This window comes from Cebus imitator, unplaced genomic scaffold (genome assembly GCF_001604975.1).
Source record: "Cebus imitator isolate Cc_AM_T3 unplaced genomic scaffold, Cebus_imitator-1.0 Scaffold150, whole genome shotgun sequence".
NCBI lineage: Eukaryota > Metazoa > Chordata > Mammalia > Primates > Cebidae > Cebus > Cebus imitator.
Genome location: NW_016107465.1, coordinates 3572876 through 3594300, shown reverse-complemented (window position 1 = coordinate 3594300; position 21425 = coordinate 3572876). Strand labels below are relative to the sequence as shown.

The window sequence follows — 21425 nt, the reverse complement described above, 5'->3', positions numbered from 1 at the left end:
AATACAGTTTCCAAACCACAGGGAGCTGTTCAGAACTCCAACGGTGGACTTCAAAACCTCTGATTTATTTCAATTGATAAAGTACTGGGGCACAGCTCCATTCCTGCTTCTCAAGTTAAGAGCCAGTGACTCAGAAGAAATAGGAACTGGGGAAGGGTATGTGCTGTTTTGTCTGAAGTCATGCAGTTTGGGTGAAAAATCCACCCATCTCTCTAGTGGGTGGATTAGAGCATCCACCGTTCAGGTGCCTTAGTTAAAAACTACACTTTGCAAATGGGAGTGTGGGATCCTTTTGTGGAGCATGGGATGACCCCAAAAGCCACCAGCTCTTTCACAATGAAGCATGCTTTTGCAACAAAATGATTTGAGGATGTTTCTAAAGTGCATTATCATGTTTCTGCTTAATAAAAGCACGGGTCAGTGTCTACCAGGGAAAGATGGAAGCTGTTGTTTGGTTAAGACTAATAATTGCAAGATGTTGGCGTGACTCCTTCTCATGAGAAAGAGATGGAGAAAATAAAGGAGATGGTTAAATTTAGTAGAAAGAAATTTACCAGTTTCTTGGATGAAAGGACAAAAAGGAGTTCTGATAAGAACATTGATGAGTACTGATCAGTGTGGGGAGAGAGCATCAGGACCATAGCTATTAAGGGAAAATGAGATCTTGGATTAATTTTCATGTGAAATGTACATTGGTGAAGTGGCTTGTAAATTGGGTTTACTGTCTTAATTTTGGATGCAGCCCTCACCTTGGAGCTTCCTGGAAGGAAGAGGAATTGGTATTTAACAGATGCTGGCTGAATTAGTTTGCTAGGACTGCCATAACAAAATACCACAGACTGGGAGGCTTAAGCAAAGGAAATTAATTTTTTGACAGTTATGCAGCTGGAAGTCCAAGAGCAGTGTTTTGGCTTGGCAGGTTTGGTTTTTCCGGAGGCCTCTCTCCTTGGCTTGCAGACAGCTGCCTTCTCCCTGTGGCCTCACATGGCCTTTCTTCTGGGCATGCACATCCCTGTGTCATCTCCTCCTCCTCCTCCTATCCCCTCCTCCCACCCTCTCCTCCCTTTCTCCCCCCTCCCCCCGATTTCTTCTTCTTTCTGACATTCTTCAGGTTGGAGTTCAGTGGTACAGTCATGGCTTCCTACAGCCTTGACCTCCTGGGCTCCAGCAATCCTCCCACCACAGTCTCCTGAGTAGTTGGTATTAAGGTGTGAGCCACCATGCTGGGCTTATTTTTATTTTTCTTAGTTTTTGTTGCCAACGCTGGTCTCAAACTCCTGGGCTCAAACTATCCCTCTGCCTCAACTTCCCAAAGTTGTTGGGATTATAGGTGTGAGCCACTGTGCCTGGCCGCTTCCTCTTCTTATAACACACCAGTTCCTATTGTATTAGGGACCTGCTCATTTTATCGTAATCACCCCTTTAAAGGCATTATCTTCAAATACAGTTACATTCTGAGGTTACTAGTGGTCGGGATTTCAAGACATAAACTTTGTTGGGAGGACTAAATTCAGTCAGAAACCCTGATGCAGAGATGAAAAATGTAGATTGTTAGGCCCGTCTGCCTGTGTTTGAACCCTAGCGCTACGCTTTCTTAGCTGTGGACTGACTTCTCTGGGCTTTGAATGATAGCGCTCAGTGTCAGCTATCATCACTTGGTTTGAGTATTTTCAGGCCCTAGAGAGGTGTCATTTTCCATTTAGTTGACCAACTGTGGGATGCATAGAAGATTGTCTAAGTTGTCCTGGTAGTGCTTTAACAGAAATATTTTGCTCTGAGTTTCCTTTAGTGTTTTCTGAGCCGTAAACCAATTTTAAAATCCCTCTTCCTACTTACACCAAACAGTTGAAAATCTGGGTCCCAAAAAGTTTTACTGGATTGGTTATAACAAAATCCCATTTTAGAATTAGCTATCATGTTCCTGGGCAGGAAGTCCATTCCAGAAAATGGTGCAAATAGTGTGACTTTCATGGTAGAAAGTGACAACACTGGCCGGGTATGGTGGCTCACACCTGTAATTGCAGCACTTTGGGAGGCTGAGGTGGGCGAATCACCTGAGGTCAGGAGTTTGAGACAAGCCTGAAGAAATTCCATCTCTACTAAAAATACAAAATTATCTGGGCTTGGTGGTGCATGCCTGTAATCCCAGCTACTCAGGCTGAGGCAGGAGAATCACTTGAACTCAGGAGGCAGAGATTGCGGTGAGCCAAGATCACACAATTGCACTCACGCCTGGACAATAAGAGTGAAATTCCATCTTAAAAAAAAAAAAAAAAAAAAGTGACAACACCTTCCTACTCTGTGAAGAAGAAAAGGAATGAAATGGGAAACATGCCCACATGCCTGTATCTGAGCTTAGTTCAATGCAGCAGGCTTTTCTAAGGTGCCAGTGCTCGGTGCAGGGATTTCTTCCCAAGGGCTGAGTTGGAGGAGGACAATTCACAAATAGCTTTTATGAGGAAGATGATCATAAAAGCTTAACAGATTAAGGGGTGGAACAGGCAGAACATAAAGGGGGAGCCTATGGAGGAGGCATCATCTAAGTGGGCCTTGAAATACGGGGAGGGTAAGATGCAAACCATTGTTTGCATGTGGGGGCTGGGGTGAGATATACACAAACTCTCCTCACCATCTGGGGAAACTTCTGAGGACAGTAAATGGTGTTCTTAGGATGTGGGATCATATGAAGGATCCCTGGGGGCCAGATTTCACTGAGTTTTTGTGTTTTATTTCATTGTTTGTTTTGAGACAGAGTCATGCTCTGTCACCCAGGCTGGAGTGCAATGGTGTAATCATGGTTCCCTGCCACCTACACCTCCCAGGTTCAAGTGATTCTTCTGCCTCAGCCTCATAAGTAGCTGGGATTACAGGCATTCCCCACCATACCTGGCTAATTTTTGTATTTTTTAGTAGAGACGGGATTTCACCGTGTTGGCCAAGCTGGTCTCGAACTCCTGACCTCAAGTGATCCACCTGCCTCAGCCTCCCAAAGTACTGGGATTACAGGCATGAGCCACCGTGCCTGGCCTGTTTTATTTTAACCAGTTATGTGAGTATTGTGGTCATTATAAAATAGATGTTAATATAAAAATGCTTACTTTTTTTGCCATAATATGCTTCAGAAAGGAGGATTGTGTGGTTTTGTCTGTGGCTTCTGTTCATCCTGGCTGGAACAAACCAATCTCACTAGACAGCTTGCTTCGATCCATAACACAGCAGTTCCTAAGGCCTTTCAAGAGGCAGATGCACATACCCCCTCTTCTGTCTACCCTTAAATGAATACAGAACCTTTTGAAATAATGGACTTTTACCCTTTGCACCTTTGCAAATCATCTTTATTGAATACAATAAGTCACCAGCCTTGCAAATCATCTTTATTGAATACAGTAAGTCAGCAGGCTTAAGTGTACACTTTGATGAGTTTTGATAAATGTATGAACACAATCTAGAAACACTTCCACCATCCTAGAAAATTCCCTGTGCCTTTGCAGTCAGTCTACTTCTCCAAGTCTTTTTTTTAATTTTTACTTTTTATTTGAAAGTGATTTAAAATTTATAAAGAATTTGTAAGAGTAAGAATAAATAAGAATAGCACAAACAACACAGGTATGCCCTTTTCCGTTGGCAATATTTGAGGGTAAGTTGTATGTGTTGTGGCCTTTTTCCCTAAAAACTTCAGTGTGTTTTTCTAAAAATAGGTATAATCTCTTACATAAGCGCAGTACACTTATGAAATGTCAGCATGTTTAACTTCGATGCAATGTTTGTGTCGAATCTGCCATCCATATCCCAGTTTTGTAGGTTGACCCAATAATGTCCTTAGTGGTGTTTCCCCACCTCCAATACAGAGTCCAGGGGAAGCTCAGGGATTGCATTTGGTTCTCATATCCTTTTAGTTCCTTTAATCTGGAACTTTTCCACAAAGTCACTGCTTGTATGACATTGAATTTTTGAAAAAATACAGTCCCCTCTCCCTTTTTTTAACAGACGGTTTCTCATTTGGGATTTAACTGGCGATTTTCTTATGATTAGAGATTCCAACTGTGCTTTTTGGCTGGAACACTGGATACGTGCTGTTGTGCCCTCTCAGGCATGGCATCTGGAGGCACACCATGTCCCTCTGCCCCTCAGTGCTGATGTTCAAGCTGATGTCCTGGTTAAGATGTTGTCTATTTATCCACTATATCTTAATTTTGTGGAGAGACACTTTATAAGGCCATGTAAACACCCTGCTTCTTATCAAAATGTCTCTTTAGATTTCAGAGCCATTGATGGTTTCCACCTGATCTAATCTATAACATGGTATCCACAGAGTGATTTTCCAACTCTAGCACTGTCTCCATATTTACCAGTTGGCACTTGATATTCTACTGCAACAGCCTTACCTTTGCTCCTATTTGTTTATTATCCATGCAAATTCATGAATCCCTAGTTTTCTTTTTCTTTTCCCCTCAATGAGTTTTACTTCATTACTGTTCTTAATCATTTTGGTGCTCAAATTCTACCCGATTTGTGCAATGAGATCCCCTTCAAGCTGGCTCCTGTGTCACTGTGGCATGCCTCTGTCATTTTTTTTTTTTTGAGCATTTCCTTGTTTGCCCCAGGCTCATCTTGTACCAGTCCTTCCCCAGCTGGGGAGGAAAGCAGCCATTTCTCAGAGGGGCTCTGGTTCTTTTTAGTGGAAAACCACATCTTTAAAAAAAAAATGTTGAAGCCACTTGAAACAAAGATATCATGTCCCTAATTCAGATCAATTACTAGTACAGTATCCAAGTACCTAAAGAATCAAGGTGCTAAATCATCTCGTTAGAAGGTGGAATTTTTGAGGCTTTAATAAGTCTTAAGCTGTGGGCAGATACAAAGTGGAAAAATCTGCCAGTGGAGTTTGGCAAAAATCAATGTAAATAAAAAGTCTTAAGCCTCAAATAGTCTTTTAAAAAAAAATTTTTAAGATGCCTTGTGGTCTCTGTCATCTTTTGCTTTCACATTTCCCATGATACCTAAACCACAAGGGGAAAATACCACTGTAACATCTCCCATCTGTAGGGCTATATGAAGAGAGGTCATGATGTTGGGATATCAGAGAGGGATTTTCAGTGAATTACTGTAGCAAAGCTACAGTGATACTAAAGATGGTTGAAATTCAAAGAGGAGACAATAATTTATTGGAAGGATTGTCACCAGGGCATCTCATGGAATTTGAAGAGGATTTGAATAATAAAAAATGAGAGCAAGTTCCAGGGCAGTTGGGTTAGGGGACTCTTCTCCAGGCACAGCCATCAACAGGACTTGACTCCATTCCCTTCCAAGCTTGAGAGCCCTCTCAGCCGGCGACCTTTATAGCCAGGTTGGGGCATCAGGGTGCACTCCTGGATCAATCAGTTCTGGCCAGGGAACATGCATCACAGACACGACTGTCACCTGAGTGCAGATGGCCGGGGATTGGGATCCCTGTGAACCAGTAGCCACAGCTGCAGACACTGTTAGAGGAAGAAAATGTACTAGCAGAAATCCAAAGGCTCTAAAGTTGGAAGAGACAGCAAAAGCCTCTGCAAGAGCCCTGACAGTCATGAAGATTGGCTCTCTGGTGATTGGGTAAATTAGCCGTGCTGGCCAAGATTCCTGGTTGTAGACCATGTAAGCAGAGAAATAATTTATTGGAGTGGGAGCAGGAAATAGAATTAATGGAAATTGGACAGGAGGCTCAGCAAAAAGGCAGGATTTAAGGGACTCTGGACATAGCAAACACTAGTACCAGACATCGCTGTCAAGGATACAGCCAGCAGACTTCACCACTCTGCCAGTCGCTGCTGCTGCTGCTGCTGCTGTTAGACACATATTCACAGCATGCTGCAAATCCCGTGACCACCTTCTGCACCCTGGTGTCACTTTTCAAAACCTTGGCCTGTCTGTCTGTGCCCAACTACCAGGTTCTTGCAGGGAGGCAGTGTGACATAGTGGTTAGGGGCATGTTCTTTGGAGCCAGCCTTGCTGGGCTTAAAATACAGGCTCTGCCACTGATACGCTGTATGCATCCTTAATATACACTAGTTTCTTCATCTGTTAAAGGGGAATAACAACCCAATGAGGTACGTACTATTATGAGAATTAAGTGAGTCATTATTTTTAGAGTGTTTAGAATAGTGCCTGGGATATAGTCAGTGCTATTTATTTTAGGTGTTTGTTAAATAAAATTGTGCCAGCCTTAGCTTTCCACCATAGGGAAAGGGGGGTGGGCTGCCTCCTACCTTTCTTGGAATTCTTCCCCCAGAAGATAAGTGCTCAGATGCTCGGCAGCCCCAAATCACAAAAATCTACAACAAAAATGCGAGATTTTCCATTAAATAGCTTTTTCTAAATGGATTGATAAAGGCAAACTCAAAGAAAAACTGAATGTAAGCTTTCAGACAATGGAATCATGAAAAGGAGGCAGATGTCTTTAAATATTAAGGTGTATTTAATATTGTTCCAGTTAATTTCTTGAATTTGTTTTTTTAATCACGCCTTTATTCTACAGGGCTGTGAAAATTTCACACATGTATCCTATTATCCCAGGAAACTCCCACAGCCCATCTGCCGTCATTGTCTCTGGTGTTAAACATTTGCCAAATCCCACCCCTTCTTCCCCTATCCAAAGCTGCAATTCGCCTGCATTATTGCAATGTCCTCTTGATTTCCCATTGTCCATATTTGCCCGTGTATGGTCCATTTAAAAACTTAGATTATATTATTACTTTGCTTAAATTCAGTGTCTTTTACGTACACTTAGTATAAATGCCAAATGCCTTCTTACCTCTCAGAATGCACATAGGGTCATTCTCCCACTGGTTCACTGGGCTGAAGCCAAACTCACCTTCTTTGTGTTCCTCGAATGCAACATTTGTTAACTTTGGGTCTTTAAGCTTGCTCTTTTTTTCTGCCTGGAACATTCTTTTCTCTTCCCTACTCTTGCTCCACATACATGGCTGTTTCTTCCTTATCTTCACATCTCAGCTCAAAAGTTCATCTCTTGACAAGGCCTTTCCAGATCATGCTACTGAAATAATCTTTGCACCATTTACTCTTACTTGCCTGGTTCTATAACTTGGTTTTATTTCTTCATAGCTGTTATCTTGAAATTGACCTGATATTCTTGTTTGTTTACTTGTTGGCTCATCTGCCCCCAAAGTAGACTGCAGCCTCCCTGAGAGTGGGGCTGTGCTATCTTGTTCCTGTATTCTGGCATCTGAACCAGTATTGTGCCTGGTGCAATGTTTTAAAAATGGGTGGATGGTACAGTGTGAACACTGAAAACCAGAATGATACTTGACCAATCTGAAATGAGATAGGCTAGTTGACTATCAGGTATGAGATATTCTTCCATGAATACATGTTGATATACCCATGTTACAGATAGAACAAGCAAGTGCTCATTTAGAGAGAGTCCTGTTATTACTTCATTATCAGACTACATTTGATATTTGATATATTGATCTTCCAATATATTTTTCTGAATAAACTTTTGCATATAAAACAGAGTAGCAATCAAAGCTGAAGTTTTCTAGAATATGAACACAAAAGTATTGCCTATGTGACATGACTCCTCCTGGTACTCTCAGTATTAATAACAACAAAAACAATTTTTCTTTTCATGGTTCACTAAAGGCTTGACCTCCTGGGATCAAGCAATCCTCCCACCTCAGCCTCCCGAGTAGCTGGGAGTACAGGCATGCCACCACACCTGGCTAAGTTTTAAACATTTCTTGGGAGATGGGGTCTTGCTGTTGCCCAGGCTGGTTTTGAACTCCTGGCCTCAAGCGACCCTCCTACCTCAGCCTCCAGAGTCATTGGAATTACAGGCATGAGCCACTACACCCAGCTCAATAATTTTAATAATAGAATAGATGAACAAGTTAAAAGATACTTTTTAATTTAATAAAATTACTTTTGAGGTTGCTGATAGGATACAGAAATTCATTCCACATGTGGTTTGGAATTTAAATTTTCTCTGAAGTTGATGGGTGACGTGAAGTCAACATCTACAGGTATTGATCGACTTACGACCTATGCAACTTACGACCATTTGACTTTATGACCACAATTGCTAGCCACGACTGCTCCGCATCTGGCAGCGCAAACGTTGCCCAGCTGGGCATACGACAGTGCGGGCCAGCTTCTGGCAGCACTACCATCTCCGCGTGCATATAGCCTACTCAACTTACAACCAAATCGTGTTACGACCGGTCTGTCGGAACAAATCGTGGTCGTAAGTCGAGCACTAGCTGTACTTAATTAATGGCCATTGTAGGTTTCAGGGGCTAGAACAGCCAGGTCTCTCTGTTTTTGTTTTTCCTTTTCAGTGTGTGGTTCTTAGGTTTAAAGGGTCCATTGTAACAAGAGTCAAGGTAAATGAGACAGTGATATTCTCGGAATTGTGGAACAAAAAAGGAAATTAATAGCAAAGAACAGTGAAAAGTGGTAAGATTTAGGAAGCTGAAAGTTCAAGCCCCTTTAGAAATCTGGTTAGTTCATGACCCAGTACCTCTCTCCGGGAGCTGTAATCACCACCAGTAAGCATGTTTTGAGTCCGTTGCTCTTCTACCTTCCCTTTCCCCAGATCCAAGAAGTAGATCCTGTTGTCTGCCAATCTGCTATCTGGGCTCAGGCCATTCACCTACCATTGTGAGGTCCTGAGAGAACTACCATGTACGTTCCAGAAGGCCACGTGCAGAGGATGGTCAATAGCATGAAGTTCCTGCTGGCGCTCCTTCTTAGAGTGGCAGTCTGATGTGTGGCCATAACTTGGCATCGTGAGATGAGCAGTATGTTTAGGCTCTGGAGACCGAGTTTCTTTTTTTCAGTAAGGGGAGGTTCTGAGTTATTGGGTGTATGACCAGGAGCAAGACATTTCCTCTGAACCCCAGGGTCCTTACCTGTAAAATGAAAAGCTTGGACCAGATGACCTCTGAGGTCTTTAGAATTCTGTCGTCAGATGTTTTCTACAGGTGGTTCTCAAAGTGTGTTCCCAGGATCTGCAGCATCAGCACCTCCTGGGACCTTGTTAGAAATGCAAACTCTCAGTCCCCATCTTGGCTCTCTTAAGTAGAACTTGTGGAGTGGAGCCAGCAATCTGCTTTTTAATGAGCTATCCAGGTAATCCTGGTACACACTCCAGTTTGAAAACCTCTGTTTTATGGCACTGGCCTGGAGCTGAGGAGCTGACCAGCCACTGATTGTCAGACTGGGCTTTCAGCAGACTTCCAGGATGCACCTGAGACTAATCTGCCTAGAGAATACTTAGTTGCTTGAAGGTGAAGAAATCTGTCCCTCGTCAATGATGAAGGGACTTTAAGGGCTGAGCTAGGTAATTTGTAGGGGTCTTTATGCATTCATCCCAAAGTGCCAGGCTGGTGGACAAAGAGGAAGAGCAAGCGTGTGTATGTTTTACCATGGCAAGAATCATTTAGAAAAGTAGCAAATGTTCATGTTTGCATAGATCCTTGTACTTGGATGTACTCTTCAAAAAGTTGTGCTCCTAAAAACTGCAATGATCTTATGGCTAATAACCATTAATTATCTTTCTATTAATGGACTTAGTGGTGCTGAGGAAGCATATTCTAATAAGAGCCATCATATGTCAATCTTCTCATTGAAAATTCACCCTCCATGGAACATTGGGTGGCGCTGTGGTTTGAACATTTGTCTCCTTCAAATCTCATGTTGAAATTTGATCCCTAGTGTTGAAAGTGGAGTCTAATGAGAGGTGTTTAGGTTGTGGTGGTGGATCCTTTGAGAATAGATTAGCCCTGTCCCTTGGGAGTGAGTTCTGGCTCTATTCTTGAGAGAGCTGGTTGTTCAAAAGAGCCTGGCACTTCCATACCTCTCTCTGGCTTCCTCTCTTACCATGTGATCTCTACACACCAGCTCTCCTTCACCTTCTCTTAAGAGTAGAAGTAACCTGAGGCCCTCATCAGATGCAGATGCTTAGTTTTGAACTTTCTAGCCATTAGAATAATGAGCTGAATAAACCTCTTTTCTTTATAAATCACCCAGCCTCAGGCATTCCTTTATAACACAGAATGGATTAAGATGGCTGGTATTTCCATCCAAAGAGTCCTTATTGTCAAGGACAAATGCTTTCTAAAAATTGACAAATTCTAATATTTTGTGCTATTTTAATGAATGAGAGAAAAGTAAAATGTATTTTTTTATTGTTTTGCCTGAAAGGCATCTTCTGTATTGATGGTCAGTTGTCAATTATCTTGAGATGGACTATCCATGCCACTTCTCTCTTGAATCTGCCATAAAGAAGACCTTCCTTTCTGAGTAACCCATCTCAGAATATTTGTTTCTGTTGCTCAGCTACTGTGTAATTGAAAAATATATGTTAATTATATTACTAATCAAAAATAAATGAAGGTGATTAATCTTTTGCAGAATCATCTAATCTATTTAGTGGTAAGCCATTAGTAGTCTCAGTCAATACCACTCAAAATGCACATGTGGACCCAGGCTGAGCAGCACACCCAAGAGCAGTACAGAAATTGAGAATAAGTATTTAGAAGACTTTATAGCAATTTAACATTGCTGTGGCATCAGAGTATTTTTATTGCATTTCATAAATACAATAGTCTAAGAAGTTTCCATCAGTCTTCAACTGGTGGAAAAATTTAAACATTGGTTCCTTCCCACAGAGTTTGAGAAACACAAGTTAAACCTTCATTCTGTGGATTGGTTGACCAACGTCCAGAGGAGTGAGGGGACTCGGGCAGATGTCACAGGGCCAGGTGATTAGTAGCTAATTGGCAGAAGGGCCAGGAGTTAGTCTGAGTCTTCATGCTGAATTTCCTAGTTTCTAAGGCAATATTGATTATGAGAGATGCTATGATTTGAAAACAGGCTTTCCAAAAAGCAAATGCCACCATAGTAAATATATACATCAATGCAAAGGCATTTCAACCTCAAAAGTGTTCATTTATATAGATAAAAGCCTTAGACTCAAGCATATAGATAATTTACTTTTCTCTTTTTTCCTTACCAGATAAAGCAAAACTTCTGTATTTATTGACATAGTATTTGATTTCATGAAATCAATTTAAGTGCTAAAATTAGACTAGAAAAGAAACCTCTGTGTATTGCCGTCAGCCCATTGTGTTCATTCCAAGTGGTCTTATATGAGATCCTGAGAAGAGTTACTTCTGGGAATAGTGGGCTGTCATATATACAGAAGGCTAAAAACATAATCGTGACCATGAGCCTGCTTCAGCAGGACATATAAAATCGGAGCAATACAGAGAAGAATAGCATGGCCCCTGTGCAAGGATGACATGGAAATTCCTGAAGCATTTCATATTTTTTTGACTTTGGGGACTCATGGGAAATGGTGGGGGGTGTAAAGGATAAAAGATTACACATTGGATTCACTGCTTGGGTGATGGGTGTACCAGAACTCAGAAATCACTGAGGAACTTATCCATGTAACCAAACACCACCTGTTCCCCAAAAACCTATTGAAATAAATAAAATAGTAACAGTGACCAAATATGTGGGAGCTCCAGTGTATGCTATTATTTGCTCCAATGTCTGAATAACTCTGGATGGGCCAAGTCCTGGCAATTCGACAATGGTGTTGAAGAGTTTCACATGAGACCTTGAACTCCATGAGGTCTTTGCTCACCACTGAACCCACAGTGCTAAGTGCAGAGCTTAGCTCAAATACTGGTTGAATGAGGACATGTCTCTCTTTTTATGGTGGTTTGCATGAAATGCCAGCTGAGTGGTATAAAGAATTCCTTACAGTAGCTCAAAGTCTCTTTTGTTTGGGATAGTCTGAGAAGGTTCATAAAAGGAACACAGGCCTGGGCTGGGCCTTGAAGAAAAGAAAATTAGAAAATTCCAGAATTGATTTTTTGTGGGATTAGTGGTGTGAGGATATGAAAATCGAGCCTGGGTTCCAGAAATGAAATGAGATTTGGAAAATAATATTTCTTGTACCTACCTACCTACCTTCCTTCTTTCTCTTCTCTTCTCTCTTCTCTCTCTTCTCTTCGCCCTGCCCTTCCTCTTCCCCTTCCCCTTCCCCTTCTTTTGAGACAGGGTCTCACTCTGTTGCCTAGGCTGGAGTGCAGTTGTGTGATCATAGTTCACTACAGTCTCAGACTTCTGTGTTCAAGGGATCCATCCATTTTAGTCTCCTGAGTAGCTGGGACTACAAGTGCATCAACATGCCCAGTTTATTTACTTATTGTAGAGACAAGGTCTCACTTTGTTGCCCAGGCTGGTCTTGAATTCCTGGCCTCAAGCAATCTTCCTGCCTCAGCCTCCCATAGCAGCCGGTGGGGCAAGGCTCCTGCCTGCTCCTGGACCCTGAGGACACAGGGATGCATGGGTCTGCAGCTGCAGGTTGGGTGGCTGCAGCAGCACCCGGGCAGCTCCCACCCCAACTCAGAAGGGGCAGGGATCCTGCTTGTCCCTGGTTCCTAACGGCGTCCCTGCTGCAGCTGGCATCATGCCAGTGGCCACTCCAAATGGCTTGCCACTGCCATCATTACCATTTAGTATCAACATTATTGCATAAAGAAAGAATATTTGAACTTCAAAAAGTAGAACAGCTTAATGGAAGATAACACTTTAAATTGAATATGCTCATTATGTGTTTTTTTTTTTAATTTTACTTTTTACTAATGAAAAATTCACTAGATACTGACATTGTACTGTGAGCCAATGATTTATTGTATGCATCTTATATACTTCGTAAACTTTCAGATTTTCCTTATGCACAAATGTGAGTAGGTACTCTTCATGATATTTTTACCTTTTTTTTTTTCCACATAAAAAGTGGCATATTTGTGGCAGAGACTGCTAGCAGTCTTCCGAATATCTGCTCTCTATAAACAAGATGTTTTATCTGGGCACATGGATAGCCAGCTAAATGCTGTATTTCTTAGCTTCTCTGCTGCTAATTGTGACCATGTGATGAAGTTGTGGCCCATGGGATGTAAACGGAAGTGATATTTCTGAGTTATGATCTCAAAGGACAGGAGGCTTTCTTCTCTTCCAGGGGAAGTTGTAACCTGATGGTAGGAGCTATAGCAGCCATATTTTACCATGAGACCGAAGCAAGTTGTTAAGGGTAAAAAAGCATCATGATAGGAAAGGTCTATGTCTCTGAGACCATGAAGGTGTCATATTAGCGCTGAACTATAAATGATTAGACCTTTTTAAACGGCAACTAACCTTGTATCCTAGCTAATAAAATAATATACACTGTTTTGCTCTTAGCTTCTTGATACCCAACAATATATCTGGGAGTTCTTTCCAAATCTTAGGCAATCCTAAGGCAGAAAAAATGAGACTCTAGTGTGGGAGGAAGGGTATAGGATGATGCCATGGGCCAGCTGGTGAGCTGAAGAGCTCTGTTGATGTCTTTCATCCTCCCATCTTCATCAGTATTACAGTGGGATAAAACTGTTTTCTCTGCAGCCAAGTTTTCAAATATTTGATAGGGTCTTTCTGTGTGTGAAGAGACTTTTGGAGCTGCCTGTTTTAGTTGATACTGACTTTATTAGAGCTGAATATAAACTGTAAAAAAAAAAAACACCTAGTTTTTTTAAGTCTCTAATGTTCATTTAAATTTTTGCAAATCTGGTAATTTTTTACATTTAAAAAGTAAAGGGATGTTTCTTAATCCTTTGATTAGTTTTCAGTTTACTACTGTTTGCTTTACTTATTAATTCAGTTAATTAAATTATTACATTTTCTTTAAACATTTTTAAACCTATTTATGCATTTAAAAAACCCAAGTATTGTCAAATATTTCAAACCTCGGAATAAGCTGGCAAGCAAAATATAAGCACTTAAGTGATTCTGGTAGATCTCATAAGCCTAAAGTTATAGATTAAATAAATCTTATTGTCCTGGCCAGGTGTGGTGGCTCACATCTATAGTCCTAGCACTTTAGGAGGCCAGAGTGGGAGGATTGCTTGAGACCAGGAGTTTGAGACCAGCGTGGGAAACATGGAGAAACCTCATCTCTACAAAAAGCACAGGAATTAGCTGGGCGTGGTAGCACGCATTTATAGTCCCAGCTACTAGGAAGGCTGACGTGGGAGGCTCACAACAGCCCAGGAAGTTAAGGCTGCAGTGAGCCTCAACATTTTGCTAATCAAGCCACTGCACTTCAACCTGGGCAACAGAGAAAAACTCTGTCTCAAAAAAAACCCCACAAAACCGTACTCTCTTAATTCTAAACATTCCAATATTGTCTCTAAATGTAATCAAGTAATCACATTTATACTGTTAAATCATAAATTAATCACAACTCTGATAGATTATTTAAATACCATAAATAAGGATAAGACTTTTACAATTCAGCGCTGGCTCATGTTTACTATACTTATTTTAAAGTTCAACTTGAGAATATTACTTTTTATTATACTTTGTTCTGGGATACATGTGCAGGTTTGTTACATATGTATACACGTGCCATAGTGGTTTGCTGCAACCATCAACTCGTCATCTACATTAGGTATTTCTCCTAATGCTATCCCTCTCCTAGTCTCCCATCCCCTGACATGCCCCAGTATGTGATGTTCACCTCCCTGTCTCCATGTGGTTCTCATTGTTCAACTCCCACTTATGAGTGAAAACATGCAGTGTTTGGTTTTCTCTTCCTGTGTTAGTTTGCTGATAATGATGGTTTCCAGCTTCATCCACGTTCCTGCCGAGGACATGAACTCATTCTTTTTTATGGCTGCATAGTATTCCATGGTGTATATGTGCATATTTTCTTTATCCAGTCTGTCATTGATGGGCATTTAGGTTGGCTGCAAATCTTTGCGATTATGAATAGTTGCTGCAGTAACATATGTGTGCATGTGTCTTTATAGTAGGGTGATTTCTAATCCTTTGGGTATATAACAAGTAGTGGGATTGCTGGGTCAAATGCTATTTCTGGTTCTAGATCCTTTAGGAATTGCCACACTGTCTTCCTCAATGGTTGAACTAATTTACACTCCCACCAACTGGACTTCTTCCTGGTTTAGTCTTGGGAGGGTATACATGTCCAGGAATTTATCCATTTCTTCTAGATTTTCTAATTGTAATAGCATTCCTATTTCTTCACTTCCTCTCCAGCATCAGTTGTTTCCTGACTTTTTAATGATTGCCATTCTAACTGGCATGAGATGATATCTCATTGTGGTTTTGATTTGCATTTCTCTAATGACCAGTGATGACGAGCATTTTTTCATATGTTTCTTGGCCACATAAATGTCTTCTTTTGAGAAATGTCTGTTCATATACTTCACCCACTTTCTGATGAGGTTGTTAATTTCTTGTAAATTTGTTTAAGTTCCTTATAGATTCTGGATATTAGCCCTTTGTCAGATGGATAGATTGCAAAAATTTTCTCCCATTCTGTAGATTGCCTGTTCACTCTGATGATAGTTTCTTTTGTTGTGAAGAAGTTCTTTAGTTTAATTAGACCACATTTGTCTATTTTGGCTTTTGTTGCCATTGCTTTCAATGGCAAAGTAAGACTAAAGACTGACTTTAGTCATGAAGTCTTTGCCCATGCCTATGTCCTGAATGATATTGCCTAGGTTTTCTTCTAGGGTTTTTATGGTTTTAGGTCTGACGTTTAAGTGTTTAATCCATCTTGAGTTAATTTTTGTATAAGGCATAAGGAAGGGGTTCAGTTTCAGCTTTCTGCATATGGCTAGACAGTTTTCCCAACACCATTTATTAAATAGGGAATTCTTTCCCCGTTGTCTGTTTTTGTCAGGTTTGTCAAAGATCAGATGGCTGTAGATATGTGACATTAGATTTCTGAGACTTCTGTTCTGTTCCATTGGTCTATATGTCTGTTTTGGTAACTGTACCATGCTGTTTTTGTTACTGTAGCCTTGTAGTATAGTTTGAAGTCGGGTAGCGTGATGCCTCCAGCTTTGTTCTTTTTACTTAGGATAGTCTTGGCTATGTGGGCTCTTTTTTGGTTCCATATAAAATTTAAAGTAGTTATTTCTAATTCTGTGAAGACAGTAAATGGTAGCTTGATGGGGATAGCATTGAATCTATAAGTTACTTTGGGCAGTATGGCCATTTTCATGATGTTGATTCTTCCTAATCATGAACATGGAATGTTTTTTCCATTTGTTTGTATCCTCTCTTATTTCCTGGAGCAGTGGTTTGTAGTTCTCCTTGAAGAGGTCCTTTGTATCCCTTGTAAATTTTATTCCTAGGTATTTTGTTCTCTTTGTAGCAATTGTGAATGGGAGTTCACTCATGATTTGGCTCTCTATTTGTCTATTATTGGTGTATAGGAATGCTTGTGATTTCTGCACATTGATTTTGTATTCTGAGACTGCTGAAGTTGCTTGTCACTGTAAGGAGATTTTGGGCTGAGATGATGGGGTTTTCTAAATATACAATCATGTTATCTGCAAACAGAGACAATTTGACTTCCTCTCTTCCTATGTGATATTTCTTTATTTCTTTCTCTTGCCTGATTTCTCTGGCCAGAACTTCCAGTACTCTGTTGAATACGAGTGGTGAGAGAGGGTATCCTTGTCTTGTGCTGGTTTTCAAAGGGAATGCTTCCAGTTTTTGCCCATTCAGTATGATATTGGCTGTGGGTTTGTCATAAATAGCTATTATTACTTTGAGATACGTTCCATCAATACCTAGTTTATTGAGAGTTTTTAGCATGAAGGGCTGTTGAATTTTATTGAAGGCCTTTTCTACATCTAGTGAGATAATCATGTCATTTGTGTCATTGGTTCTTTTTATGTGATGGATTATATTTATTGATTTGCATAAGTTGAACCAGCCTTGCATCTCAGGGATGAAGCTCACTTGATCATGGATAAGCTTTTTGATGTGCTGCTGGATTCAGTTTGCCAGTATTTTATTGGGGATTTTCACATCAATGTTCATCAGGGATACTGAACTGAAATTTTCTTTTTTTCATTGTTGTGTCTCTGCCAGGTTTTGGTATTAGGATGATGCTGGCTTCATAAAATGAGTTAGGGAGGAGTCCCTCTTTTTCTCTTGATTGGGATAGTTTCAGAAGGAATAGTGCCAGCTCCTCTTTGGACCTCTGGTAGAATTTGGCAGTGAATCTGTCTGATCCTGGCTTTTTTATTTTTTTGGTTGGTAGACTGTTAATTACTGCCTCAATTTCAGAACTTGTTATTGGTCTATTCAGGGATTCTACTTCTTCCTGGTTTAGTCTTGGGTTGGGTGTATTTGTCCAGGAATTTATCTATTTATTCTAGATTTTATAGTTTCTTTGTTTAGGTGTATTTATAGTATTCTCTGATGGTAGTTTATATTTCTGTGGGATCAGTGGCAATATCTCCTTTATTATATTTTATTGTGTCTATTTGATTATTTTCTCTTCTTTATTCATTTGGCTGGGTATGAAATTCTGGGTTGAAAATTATTTTCTTTAAGAATGTGGAATATTGGCCCCCATCCTCTTCTGGCTTGTAGGGTTTCTGCAGAGAGATCCGCTTGTTAGTCTGATGGTTTCCCTTTGTGGGTAACTTGACCTTTATCTCTGGCTCTGCTTAACATTTTTTCCCTTATTTCAACGTTGGTGAATCTGATAATTATGTGTCTTGGGGTTGCTCTTCTTGAGGAGTATCTTTGTGGTGTTCTCTGTATTTCCTGTATTTGAATGTTGGCCTGTCTTTCTAGGTTGGGGAGGTTCTCCTGGATAATACCTTGAAGAGTGTTTTCCTACTTGGTTCTATTCCCCTGCCACTTTCAAGTAAACCAATCAAACATAGGTTGGGTCTTTTCACATAGTCTCGTATTTCCTGGAGGCTTTGTTCCTTTTCATTCTTTTTTTTCCAGTCTTGTCTTCATGGTTTATTTCACTAAGTTTAGCTTCAATCTCTGATATCCTTTCTTCTGCTTGTTTGATTCAGTTATTGATAACTTGTGTTTGCTTCACGAAGTTCTCATTCTGTGTTTTTCAGCTCTATCGGGTCATTTATGTTCTTCTCTAAACTGGTTATTCTAGTTAGCAATTCCTCTACCCTTTTTTTCAAGGTTCTTAGCTTCCTTGCATTGGGTTAGAACATGCATCTTTAGCTTGGAGGAGTTTGTTATTACCTATCTTCTGAAGCCTACTTCTGTCAATTCATCAAACTCATTCTCCATCCAGTTTTGTTCCCTTGCTGGTGAGCAGTTGTGATCCTTTGGAGAAGAGGCATTCTGGTTTTTGTAATTTTTAGCCTTTTTGCACTGGGTTTTCCTCATCTTCATAGATTTATCTACCTTTAGTCTTTGATGTTGGTGACCTTTGGATGGAGTTTTTGTGTGGATGTCCTTTTTGTTGATATTGATGCTATTTCTTTCTTTCTTTCTTTCTTTTTTTTTTNTTTTTTTTTTTTTTTTTTTTTTTTTTTTTTTTTTTTTAACAGTTGGGCTCCTCTGCTGACTGTTAGGTCTTATTCCTTCTCCTTAGGTCTTTGCTGTAGGTCTGCTGGAGTTTGCTGGAGGTCCACTCCACATCCTGTTATCACCAGCAGAGGCTGAAGAACAGCAAATATTGCTGCCTGTTTCTTCCTCTGGAAGCTTCATTCCAGAGGGGCATCTGCCAGATGCCAGCTAGAGCTCCCTTGTATGAGGTATCTGTCAACCCTTGCTGGGAGGTGACTCCCAGTCAGGAGGCATATGGGGGTCAGGGACCCACTTGAGGAGGCAGTCTGTCCCTTAGCAGGGCTCGAACTCTGTGCTGGGAGATCCTTTTCTCTCTTCAGAGCTGGCAGGCAGGAAGGTTTAAGTCTGCTGAAGCTGTGCCCACAGCCGCCCCTTCCCCCAGGTGCTCTGTCCCAGGGAGATGGGAGTTTCATCTGTAAGCTCCTGTCTGGGGCTGCTGCCTTTCTTTCAGAGATGCCCTGCCCTGAGAGGAGGAATCCAGAGAGGCAGTCTGGCTTCAGCGGCTTTGCCGAGGTGTGGTGGGCTCTGCCCAGTTGGAACTTCCCTGCAGCTTTGTTTACACTGTGGGAGGAAAACCAGCTACTCAAGCCTCAGTAAAGGCAGACACCTCTCCCTTCACCAAGCTGGAGTGTCCCAGGTTGACTTCAGACTGCTGTGCTGGCAGCAAGTATTTCAAGGCAGTGAATCTTAGCTTGCTGGGCTCTGTGGAGGTGGGATCCGCTGAGCAAGACAACTTGGCTTCCTGCTTCAGCCCCCTTTCCAGGGGACTGAACAGTTCTGTCTCACTGGCATTCCAGGCACCAGTGGGGGATGAAAAAGAAAAGTCCTGCAGCTAGCTCCTTGCCTGCCCAAATGGCCACCCAGTTTGTGTTTGAAACCCAGGGCCCTGGTATAGGTACCCAAGGGAATCTCTTGGTCTGCGGGTTGTGAAGACCATGGGAAAAGTGTAGTGCCTGGGCAGAAATGCACCATTCCTCATGGCACAGTCCCTCACGGCTTCCCTTGGCTAAGGGAGAGAGTTCCCTGACTCCTTGTGTTTCCTGGGTGATGCCCCACCCTGCTTCTGCATGCCCTCTGTGGGTTCCTCCCACTGTCTAACCAGTCCCAATGAGATGAGCCGCATACCTCAGTTGGAAATGCAGAAATCACCTGTCTTCCACGTTGATCTCGCTGGGAGCTGCAGACCAGAGCTGTTTCCATTCAGCCATCTTGCCAGCCACCTCAAGATCATTATTAATTTATGTTTAATTTACTTACTTTTATTCCTTCTCCTTTATGGGGCTTGCAAAATTCAGCCCAATCGGGAAGAAATTTACAATCTCAGTCTCAGAGTTAGGATAATTCTTCAAGTTCATGCATTTTCTTACAGCGCTAAGCATCACTTATTTTTTTATCCCAGTTTTTACTATTAAAAAAAAAAATTTTTTTTTGAGATAGTGTCTCACTCTGTCACCCAGGCTGGAGTGCAGTGGTGCTGTCTTGGTTCACTGCAGCCTCCGCCTCCTGGGTTCAAGTGATTCTGCTGCTTCGGTCTCCCAAGTAGCTGGAACTACACGTGGCCTGCCACCACACCTGGCTGATTTTTGTATTTTTAGTAGAAACAGGGTTTCACCATGTTGGCCAGGCTGGTCCTAAACTCCTGACCTCAGGTGATTTGCCCACCTTGTCCTCCCAAAGTGCTGGGATTACAGTCATGAGCCACCTGCACCCAGCCTAAAAATTTTTTAAATCATCTAATTTAATGATTCTATTCTGTACCCACACCCTTCAACAGCAACTAGTTTCTTCACTGTCTGTCTTCTGTCGAAGGGGTTCTACACTTTCTAGGTTCTTTAGCTGTCTCATGACCAATATTTCTTCTACTTTTGCTGTGTCTTAAATTTGAAGGAGAAAAAAATTACATCTCAGTTTCAAGAGGTAAGAGATATGAGGCCATTTTGTTGTTGTTGGTAATTTCAAATACTGTGTGTGCATGAGGTCATTTCTTAATGCTTGTCCATGTTCTGATTTGCATATACTGTATTCAAACTCGCCAGTCTAATATTGTTTACACATGTTTCTTCTCTTTCATTGAAACATTTAAGCTATTAAGAATGAATTAGGCCTGGCACAGTGGCTCATGCCTGTAATCGCAGAACTTTGGGATGCTGAGGTAGGAGAATTGCTTGAGGCAAGGGATTCAAGGTTGCAGTGAGCTATGATCACATCACTGCACTCCAGCTTGGGTGACAGAGTGAGACCCTGTCTTAAAAAAAAGGAAGAAAATGAATTAATGAACAATATGAAATAGAGCAAATGAAATATAAAGCACTAGTCATATATAATAGATCTATCAAAAACTCCACCAGCTGGCAGCCTTCAAAGCAAGTATTTGTGTTTAAATGCTGCTTCTTTGTTCTAAAATGCCTAAAAGTCAACGAAATCACCACTTCTTAACATCTCTCTGCTTTTTATTTGTTGATAAGGAATTGAAGATGGTCTACAGGTAGATCATATGTCAGAAAGCTGCTTCATCTTCCCTTAACCATCTTCAAATTGCCATTCCTTTAGGGTAATGATGAAGTCTTTCTCTTGCTTAATAATTTAATTTGTGTCTGTATTGGGAGTGGGACAGGTGGAGGAAATGAGAAGGAGCTTCAGTTTGTTTTACATAACCCAATCAGGATAAGATTGGGCACTAAACATAGTGTCTATCAATTAGACGTGGCCTGGCGAAGCCAATTTATTCTATCTGTGTGTGTGTGAGTGTGTGTGCACTTGCATGCACACTGATTCATACATATCACCAAATAAATTGAAATTAGCACTTAAAAGTCAATTTGAGGCCGGGTGCGTTGGCTCACGCCTGTAATCCCAGCACTTTGGAAGGCCGAGGAGGGCGGATCACGAGGTCAAGAGATTGAGACCATCCTGGCCAACCCGGCGAAACCCTGTCTCTACTAAAAATACAAAAATTAGCTGGGCATGGTGGCACTCACCTGTAGTCCCAGCTACTC

The 21425-nt window shown here is 41.3% G+C and overlaps 1 protein-coding gene and 1 pseudogene across 1 annotated transcript in view; both read left to right on the top strand.

Moving 5' to 3' along the window:
- Positions 1-21425, top strand: part of GNA14 (G protein subunit alpha 14) — a 223480-nt gene that overhangs the window by 3729 nt on the left and 198326 nt on the right. The gene's annotated exons all lie outside the window — the stretch shown is intronic.
- LOC119473353 lies at positions 11236-11336 on the top strand (annotated as a pseudogene).